General features: G+C 40.6%; 1 protein-coding gene across 2 annotated transcripts in view; it reads right to left on the bottom strand.

The window, feature by feature from the left end:
- ASIP (agouti signaling protein) overlaps nucleotides 1-8,596 on the bottom strand; it is a 73,308-nt gene that overhangs the window by 19,809 nt on the left and 44,903 nt on the right. Inside the window, exon 1 of one of the 2 annotated variants that reach the window (XM_028734892.2) lies at nucleotides 516-1,116. The exons of the other annotated variant lie outside the window; for it this stretch is intronic. The gene's annotated coding sequence lies outside the window, so the exon portion shown is untranslated. Of the gene's footprint in view, nucleotides 1-515; nucleotides 1,117-8,596 lie in introns of those variants that run through there. 2 annotated transcript variants of the gene reach the window in all.

The raw sequence follows: 8,596 nt of genomic DNA, 5'->3' as shown, positions 1-8,596 counted from the left end.
TGTCTCCACGGTTGTGATTCCAAAACCTTCAGAAAATAATGAAAGAATACTAAATAAATGCTGCCCCACTTTAAACTTCATACACCATTCCTAAAAATGCAGATATCGAATGTACTTGACCAGAATACATTTTTTAGTATAAAAAAGTGAAGAAAACAAAATCAGAAAGAATTTATTGAACCAAAGTTAGAAGAAGTAAAATTGATAAGATTAATGAAACAAACATATGAGCTCAGTGTAACAAGTAATGATAAAGTTTTGTTTTAAATGTTAAAAAGGAGAGCAAATACAGCACAATATTTGAATATTAGGAAGAATTGAGTACCGGTAACTCTTGGATTCACTTTTTCATCCCACCAAGCCATCCTTTGGGGTCTGGCTGGAAGTGGGAAATGGAGAGTCTAAAATGTAAACTTTTCTCCGTAAAAGTATGTTAGAAAGCAGAATTTTTCAGAAAAGGGATTATTATTATTTTCCTATGAAAGTAGCAAGTGGCTACTGCATTCAGTACTCACTAGTGCAAATCAGAGCAGCTTTTCTTTCTTGTCGTCCTCTTGGTCTGAAGAGAATACGAGCGATGCTCCTGGAGTTTTTGCTGTCACCCTCCTCCCCTAGGATTGCTGCAAACCTTTTCCTCTTCTAGCCTTTTTACATAGAGCCATACTGAGTCGCAGCCAAATTAATCAGAGTACCTGGATGGGCTCCCCGCCCCCTCCCACTTTAATTTACTGCATGTGGTCAGGTGTTTTTTTCCGCTCCGCATGACTCTTCAAATCATTTGCAAACAGGAAAAGAGTGTACTTGAACTTAATCCTGTGTAATTTTAATCATAGAAAAAATCCACTGAGTGCAATGAGAACATCCCCAGATGCAAGCCAGACACAAATAATTGCTAGAAAAGCATTTGGAATAGTTCTTTGGTAAAATATCAAATCCTTCCGTAAAGTCCAGTTTTATCTGTTGACTAGGCACAGGCTTCGCTGGCTTTGATGAATGCAAAAGGGTTGGACACTCACTCACAGCCCTAATATGGTTCTAGCCTTTCCTTAAGTCTGAGGAGAAGAAGAAACCTGGCAATGATTTGAAATTGAAAAAGCAAGCGACATCTTAGTTATTTTTAAATACTTTAAAAATGCATAGAAAGAAATTAATAGTCCCCGTATTGACAAAGAGCAGGTATGTGTTATAGGACAGACAGTTTAAAATTGTGTGCATCAAGGCTGGGCTTTTATACGTTCCAGTCTTCCCTAGTCAATTTCACAAGTGTGCTCTTAATTGATTCTGCGTTGGTTTACACCACTCCATTCAACGTATATATATTTTTAGTGCTGAACTGAAAATACTGCTGTACTGCCATAGTCCGATTTGCAGACTGCAAAATCATGCTTGCGTTTTTGTGATTTCTTGGGGGATGTTGAAAGAAAGTCTAGAAATGTAAACTAAGAGGCTTATTTGGGTACCAGGTACCGGTGCACCCAACTCAGGCTCCCCAACTTTGCTCCTCCCTTCCTCCAGAGGGGAAGCAGACCATGGAGCAGCAGACTTTGCATGCTATCCAAATCAGGGGTGAGAAACCGTGATCTGAAATGAATGTTCGCTCTTGGTTTGCGGTTTGCTCGGGAGCAACAAACAATGAGCGCTGAGTCAGAAGTACGGTAATTCTAAGCCATACTGTTATCTGTTTTCCCTCTGGATAAAGATTAGAGTAGATCAGGAGTGCTGGAACTACTGTAGTTTGTTAAGGGTGGTGGGAACTGTAGGTCTTGAGGGGTGAACTACAATTTCCAGGATTCTTTGAGAGAAGTCATGTGGTCTAAATGCACATTGAATGCACTTTAAATGCATGATGTGATTCTGCCAACTGTATCACATCTGAATATGGCCAACAGTCACACATGCCTCAATACAGCAATGTTTTCAGCCTTAACATGAGTGTAGAACCAGCTCTCACTTTTAGATTCAAGTATGCATGACCTTGTTCAGAAACATCTCTTTCCCTCCTGCTCTTCCCCCTCCATTTTTATTTTGAACTTTTTTTTCCTGATAGTGTTATAAAATTTGGATTTACATATTACTCTAAGTGGTAGAAATAAAAGTTACTGATTAGCATCCACCGAACCATGGAACTAGGTCTGTATGCCCCACAAAGTACTGAGCATGTGTTTGTTGAAAAGCAGCCTCCAGTGCCATAAGGAAAATGGATCATGATGAAAGCAATGGATATTTCAAAATTAACTTTTAAAATGTCATGGAAAATCTGCTGTTCAAATTGTATGTGGGGGAGTGAAAAATTGTAATTAGAATTCCCAATTCCAAAGTAGCTCTTTGGAATGAAATGGGAAATGGTACTTTACAGTGCAAGCTTATAACCTGATTCCCAGGTATGGGTGAATATCTCAGTTTTGGTTTCTCTGTTTCTCATTTTCAAAGCTTAGCTTTGTTTCTTCATATTTCTACATCCAGGTTTTGTTTTTTCAGGTCCTCATGAAAGTTCACCAACATTTCACTACAATTTTCTCCTAATATACACATGTTTATATATACATTTTGCCTAATATACATATTTTGCAAAGCAATTGTGCTTTTGTATGCTATTTTCATTAATGTATGCATTTATATGCACACTTTACCTGAATACTGTATGAGCATTTTTGTACATATACATTGGCTGGAGAACTGCACTGCCAAATCAGGAGGAGTTTGCCTTTTGAAAGATGACTGTGTTCCGTTTTGCTTATTGTTTCGGAAAGTGTAAATTTCATAGGTTTGGGTATAAATGTGAGCTGAATTTTTGCCCCAACCCTACTCCCAGGCAAGCGGGTAAACAATTGCAGCTTTAATGTCATTTCACCTGAAACCACTTGGACATACCAAAGAAGGAGAGAGGGGAGGGAGAAGCATACGGACGGAACCAGTACTTAGCAGTTCAGATTACACGTAATGCTAAGGCAAACTATGCTCTAAACCCAGACCCATGGTTTGTCTTCTCCAGACAAATTATGGTTAAAGATTGTTGTTTGTCTGGAGCAAGACAAGCCAAAAGCAAGGGTTTGGCCAACATAGTAAGCCAAACTATGGCTTGACGCACAACAGCAGCAACAGGCCAGATATGAAGAACAATGTAGCCATAATCTCCGTTTTGGGAGCTCACATGCTTGCTCATTTATACTAAGCTGTGATTTTGCTTAGTGCTATGAGTGAACTACATCATGCTGCCCTTGTTATTAAGCAAAGATTCTCATGCTCAAACTGTCCCATTGTCTTGTTCACTGTTTCTTGGGCCATATTTCGAGAACTTAGAAAAGTCAGCCATATGGGCCCTCCCCATCACAACCCATGCCTCTTCCAGATAATTTTAACAGGTCTAACTACTGACAGTGTGGCTTTTGCAGTGGACAGTAGTTCAGAGAGGATATTATTCAGAACCCTCTTGCTTCATCTGCTCCCTCGTAGGTTCTCTTGCGTTCAGTGCCAATATCGAAAGAAGAAGAAAAAAGAGGGAAAACGAATACAGGGACAATAACTTAACTAATTGCACCCCCCTCACCAATTTGGCAGGTTTATAAACTTCACTGAGTTGTGAATGAGTCATGCATTTCTCACAACCTGCACAAAGCCACACAGTTTTTGGTATATAAAATAGTCACAACCAGTTTAAATAATTAAGAAATAAGGCTAAAACACAAGACTTGAAGGCTGGCAGTTAATGCAATGGAGCAAGCCAAAGGCAAGGGCCACAGTGGAATGGCATGATGTGGGAATGTGTGAACCAGATAGGTTGTGGGTAATATAGCAGCAGAAGGTCCGCTTGGGTTGGAAGGAAATTTTTCTCATGATGTTTCAATCTAACATTTATCTGATATTTGGTGTTGATGCAATTTACACAAATGTCAGAAAGCTAAGCTAGCTGCCTATAGGAAAGACTCTGATTCAAGTTACAATACAGTACTGATCAGGTGGGCACCCTCCAAGCTTGTGGGATCTACTTGTTTTTTTGTTTTTTACTAGAACCTCAAGATCTATTAACTGAAGCCAAATTTAAATTGGTGGCAGGGGCAGAAGCAACATACTGTTAGTATTAAGGAATAGGGTAACTCTGAATTGATATGCAGCCCATGAATTTATTTTCAGTACCAGCACTTAGCTCATAGTCCTATCACACAAAAATTAATTCCTGATTCCACCCTACAAGCTTTATTCCTCTCAAAAGCCTAATTTGGAATGTGGGGAAAGGCTTTATGTTGCAATTATTAAACAATAGAGAGTCGGAATCCTTGCTGATCTTCTGCAGCTTACCTAGAGAAGTACTGGTAGATCATGATCTAAGAACATAAGGAGAGCTTGGTTGGTTCAGGGCAAAATTCCATCTAGTCTAGCATTACGTTCTTGTAGTGGCTGTGATGGCCACTCCCAATCATCCTGGGTCTGGAGCTGTCTGATGGGAGTGTGTTCCCTACTAGCACAGAGTATACCCATCTGCTCAGAGTGTGTGGTATGTGTGTTGTTGTATGTCACACTCACTGTTTCTGGGTACTTTACAAAAATGCAGTATCTCATACCTTTTTAAAAAGATTAATTGATGGGAGTTTTTGCTTGGGCTCTTCTTTTTTGTAAGCTCACTTATATTTAGGTAGGTTGTTTCAGGACTTGGCACAAAAGAGCCTGTGCTTATGCATCCTAGGAGTCAAGCAAGAGAACACGTTTGCATTCCATCATGCATAGGGTTGTCATCCATCCCTAGAAAATTGGGATCACACTGTTTTGGGACAAAAGTGTCCCCTGTCCTGTTTGGACTTCAAACAGGATGCCACCCCCCATGTTTGAGCTCAGCTGGCCCAAAATGGCAGTTGTGTCACTGTTGGTATGGCTGAAGGGGTGTCTGGCCCGGCACAAGTGACAGTAGAGGGAAGGAGCAAATTCCTCTCTCTCCCTCTTCCCCTCCTTCCTTCCCTCTCGCTGCTCCTCCTCCTCAGCCACTGCCCCTCTACCACCTTTACCTGACCTCCCCTCCTCCTCTGCCCTTGAGTCTTCTCTGATGCCAGCTGGGGTGAGAGGATGGAGCTGTAGCTCAAGTCACTGTGGGAGCTGGCCTTCTACCCCTGGCCCCTGCCCATCTACAGGAGTCAGGGGAAAGAGCAGGGCCAGGGTGGCGGGAGGCTGAATGAGGAGAACCTCACCTCCTCAAAGGGGAGGGGGGAGGATTTGGTGCCATGAGAGAGAATGTGCCCCACAATTCCCCCAACCTGTCCTTTATTTTGTCCCACCTGTCCTGTATTTTGCCTGACCAAAGATGGCAACCCAAGCTCAGTAGCTAATATGGATTTGCCCCACCATGAGACAGTTACAGATTGATTTGCACATCCAAGCATGTGGCTGACAGACTCATTGCATAAGCTGCCAGGCTATTTTAACAAGTCCTCAACTAAATAACTATATCCAACAGTACGCAAGTCCAGGCTTCTAAAATGGCTTTTATATTGAAGACTTCATTCTGCATAACAAAAGCATAAAATCAGTTATTCACGAGATGAACAAAGCTCACTTATTTGAACGGCTCACTCTACCACATTTGTTTCGTTAGAGACACATAAACATGCATTGATCTAGCAAGTGCAACTCGCACATGGAATCTTTTCTGTAATTGGCAACCAAAGAGCTATAAACAAGTTCTGCCCTAGTTTAGCAGACTTTGGGCTTCTTTCTTTTGGAAAAAAAACCCCACCCATTAAGATGTAATAAAATTTGCTTTTAAAAGTTAAAAGACTTTCATAAGAGCATTTAAATAGGATATAGTTGGACCTGCCCAAGCCCATGCCTATGGTTGATGAAGCTCTTTGTTACTTAGTTCACATATAGAGTAGGGTGAGGTACACATAATCCCCACCGTGAAGCCTGCACATATAATTCCAGTTGCTGGAATGGGGCTGCCTGCATAGGGCTCACAGTGATCAGTTCTGCTAGCAGGCATGCTAATTCTGATAATCTGTTTGGGCTGAGGGCAGTCAGAACACACCCACCCAGTAGATGGTTGGTACTATCAAAGCAGACAGCACAGACCATCTGTTGGATAGGTGTACTCAGTTCTTGCAAGTATCATACATTGATATATTTGCAGAGAGCCATCACCGAATTCCTATCCCTCTTCATCATATATATAAAAAGAAATGGAGAGGAAATACAGCTGGGGCTTCAGGAAGAGTGGGCAGCTAGATGCTTTGAGGAAAAGGACAAAAGCATTTTGTTTTACCACAAGGCTGGTCAAAGTTTTCGTGCTACGCTGCACAATAGCTTTGCCATAACTCCTTCAAACATAAATAGCTTTGATATTTCCCAAGTGTTCCCCCCTCAAAATCTTCTCAAAATGTCACTAAAAAATCAAATCCAAGATTCTTTCTGTTGAAAAAGAAAGAGAGACTCTACCCATAGTACAAACATCTGTAGACATTGTGCAAGAGTTTTGGAACTTCATCCTGGATCAGCACATACCACCAGAGCCTTTTCTGCTTCTATAGAAAGCAAATGATTCTTGCAAAATATGGTTTCAATGATTCCTTCTCTTTGTTTCTTGGATCTGTCAAGACAAGACCTTTCTTATCTCAGCATGCAATACTGTTGTGAGCCATCTCAAGACACGGGGAAAGCTGTACAGAAATAAAATATATACATTTTAAGTAACCCACAAGTATATAACTAAAGAATCCTTACTGTCTCACTCTACAAGTGGTTATATTTTAACTCCAAGAATAAGTTCTATTCCGCAACCTATTCAGTGAGGAAGAATGCTAAGAGACTGAAAGGTAGACATCTTTGTTATTGGCATTGTCATATATGTAACTTTGATTATTAATTTATTTGATATGTATGGTTTGTAGCTTATACAAAGAGACCTATGAAGGCACACATACAGTCTGAAATAAAGAAAAAGCAGTGTTGTGGTTGTCTGAAACTTCTTATGAGCACAGGTGTAATATAGTAGCTAAGGAAGTGAACTATGAATTTGGAAGTTTCTAGCTCACATCTCAACTCTACCATAAAATCATTAGGTGGCATTTAACAAGCCATTCTCTCTCTACGTCAGTCCCCTTCTCTCCATATGCAGTATGGGAGAATAGTAGTATATACTGGTCCATTAGGGCAAGTTGGGCACTGCCCCACCAAGATGATTCTGCCTTCACTCAGTCCCCACCTGTCTGCCTCCTAACTTACAACCAGTCCAAGGGTTGTGGCACTGACTGTCAGCCTCCTCCTTAGTCTCACTCAGTGATGCCTTTGTTGAACTCAGCAAGGAGGAGAATGGAGGCAAATTATCCTTGGCTCTGTCTCCACTGTTGGTCTTCCTGTCTTCCGCCATACCAGTCACCACTGGGATGTGTGCACTGGACATGTGCAACTGCCTGATACAGATTCAGCCCATTAGTCCACCTAACCCAATATTGTCTACTCCGACTGTCAGTGACCCACCAGAGATTTTCACTGGTATAATTATTGCCTCTCCCATGGGGTACCTTAAGAACTTTAATTATGTGATGGGGATAATTAAAGATTTATCTTTTAGATTTATTAAATTAAAGATTTATATTTTAGATTTATCAACTGCCCAATGAACAGTTCTCAGGAACTGGTATCAATCCAATCTGAGTTTCTCACACTGATATGTTTATTTTCTGTCCTTAGTCATGGCCATCTTTAGTTCAGAATTTTGCAGTGTGTGTTAGGAGATATTTGATCAATCCAGAAATGAAGTGGGGGTTAACTATTTTATTTCTTGTAAACTTTATTGAAAATGCATTACTTTTTTTGTTATATTATTGGTTAATGTAATTTCCGAAAACATTGTTCTTAAGCTGCAATCCAAAATACATAGACAGCTGGGGGGCAGTAATTGCGCAAATGCCATTAATGTTTGTGTATTTGTGATGTAAGTATCAGCAATGGAGGAAGCAGTATCAGGACCGCAGAAGACTACTGGCAGGATGGGCTGGGGGAGTTAAATGAACATTTCAAGAAAGGAAGTTCCAGAATCTGGGCACTGCCACTAGAAAGGCGGACATTGTGCATCTTCCCTGCTGAGGCTACCTGACTGGATTTAATTATTTTGTCATAGAAAAATGTCTGTCTTTCTCAGGAAGATTGAAAACAACTACCCTTGTGTATGTATTTAACTATGGAGGTTTAGGAGTTAGGAAGAAAATGGGCTGCAATGTATTTGTGACTAAGAAATGAAGGCCCCTTTCGTTTCTTTTCCCAGAAACCAGATGTACATTTTGTCTTTTTTCTCTAGAGAAAGACTGTTTTGCTTTAAAAATAATGATAACTGAAAAGCACTTCAAATTCGGCATAAGTGTTTTGGGACTCCCCCAATGTGAGGCCACATGGAGGTCACTGGCTGTATTTCGCACAAGACTGGTCTTATTTCCAGGAATTGTAAGCAGAACAACTCAGAGTGCTTCTTTTCCATGAATGGGCATCACTCGCAGTGTGTGGAACCAATGCCATTTTATTTCTTATGCAAGCAGTCTCTGTTTGGTAAAAAATATTTCTTGTGGATATTCATATTGCTTCCAGATTTGTCTGTATTTTGTGAGTGGGGTTCAGT

This window comes from Podarcis muralis, chromosome 5, assembly GCF_964188315.1.
Source record: "Podarcis muralis chromosome 5, rPodMur119.hap1.1, whole genome shotgun sequence".
Classification (NCBI taxonomy): Eukaryota; Metazoa; Chordata; class Lepidosauria; order Squamata; family Lacertidae; genus Podarcis; species Podarcis muralis.
Note: the sequence above shows the minus strand (reverse complement) of the source record. Positions and strands in the feature narration are given on the sequence as shown.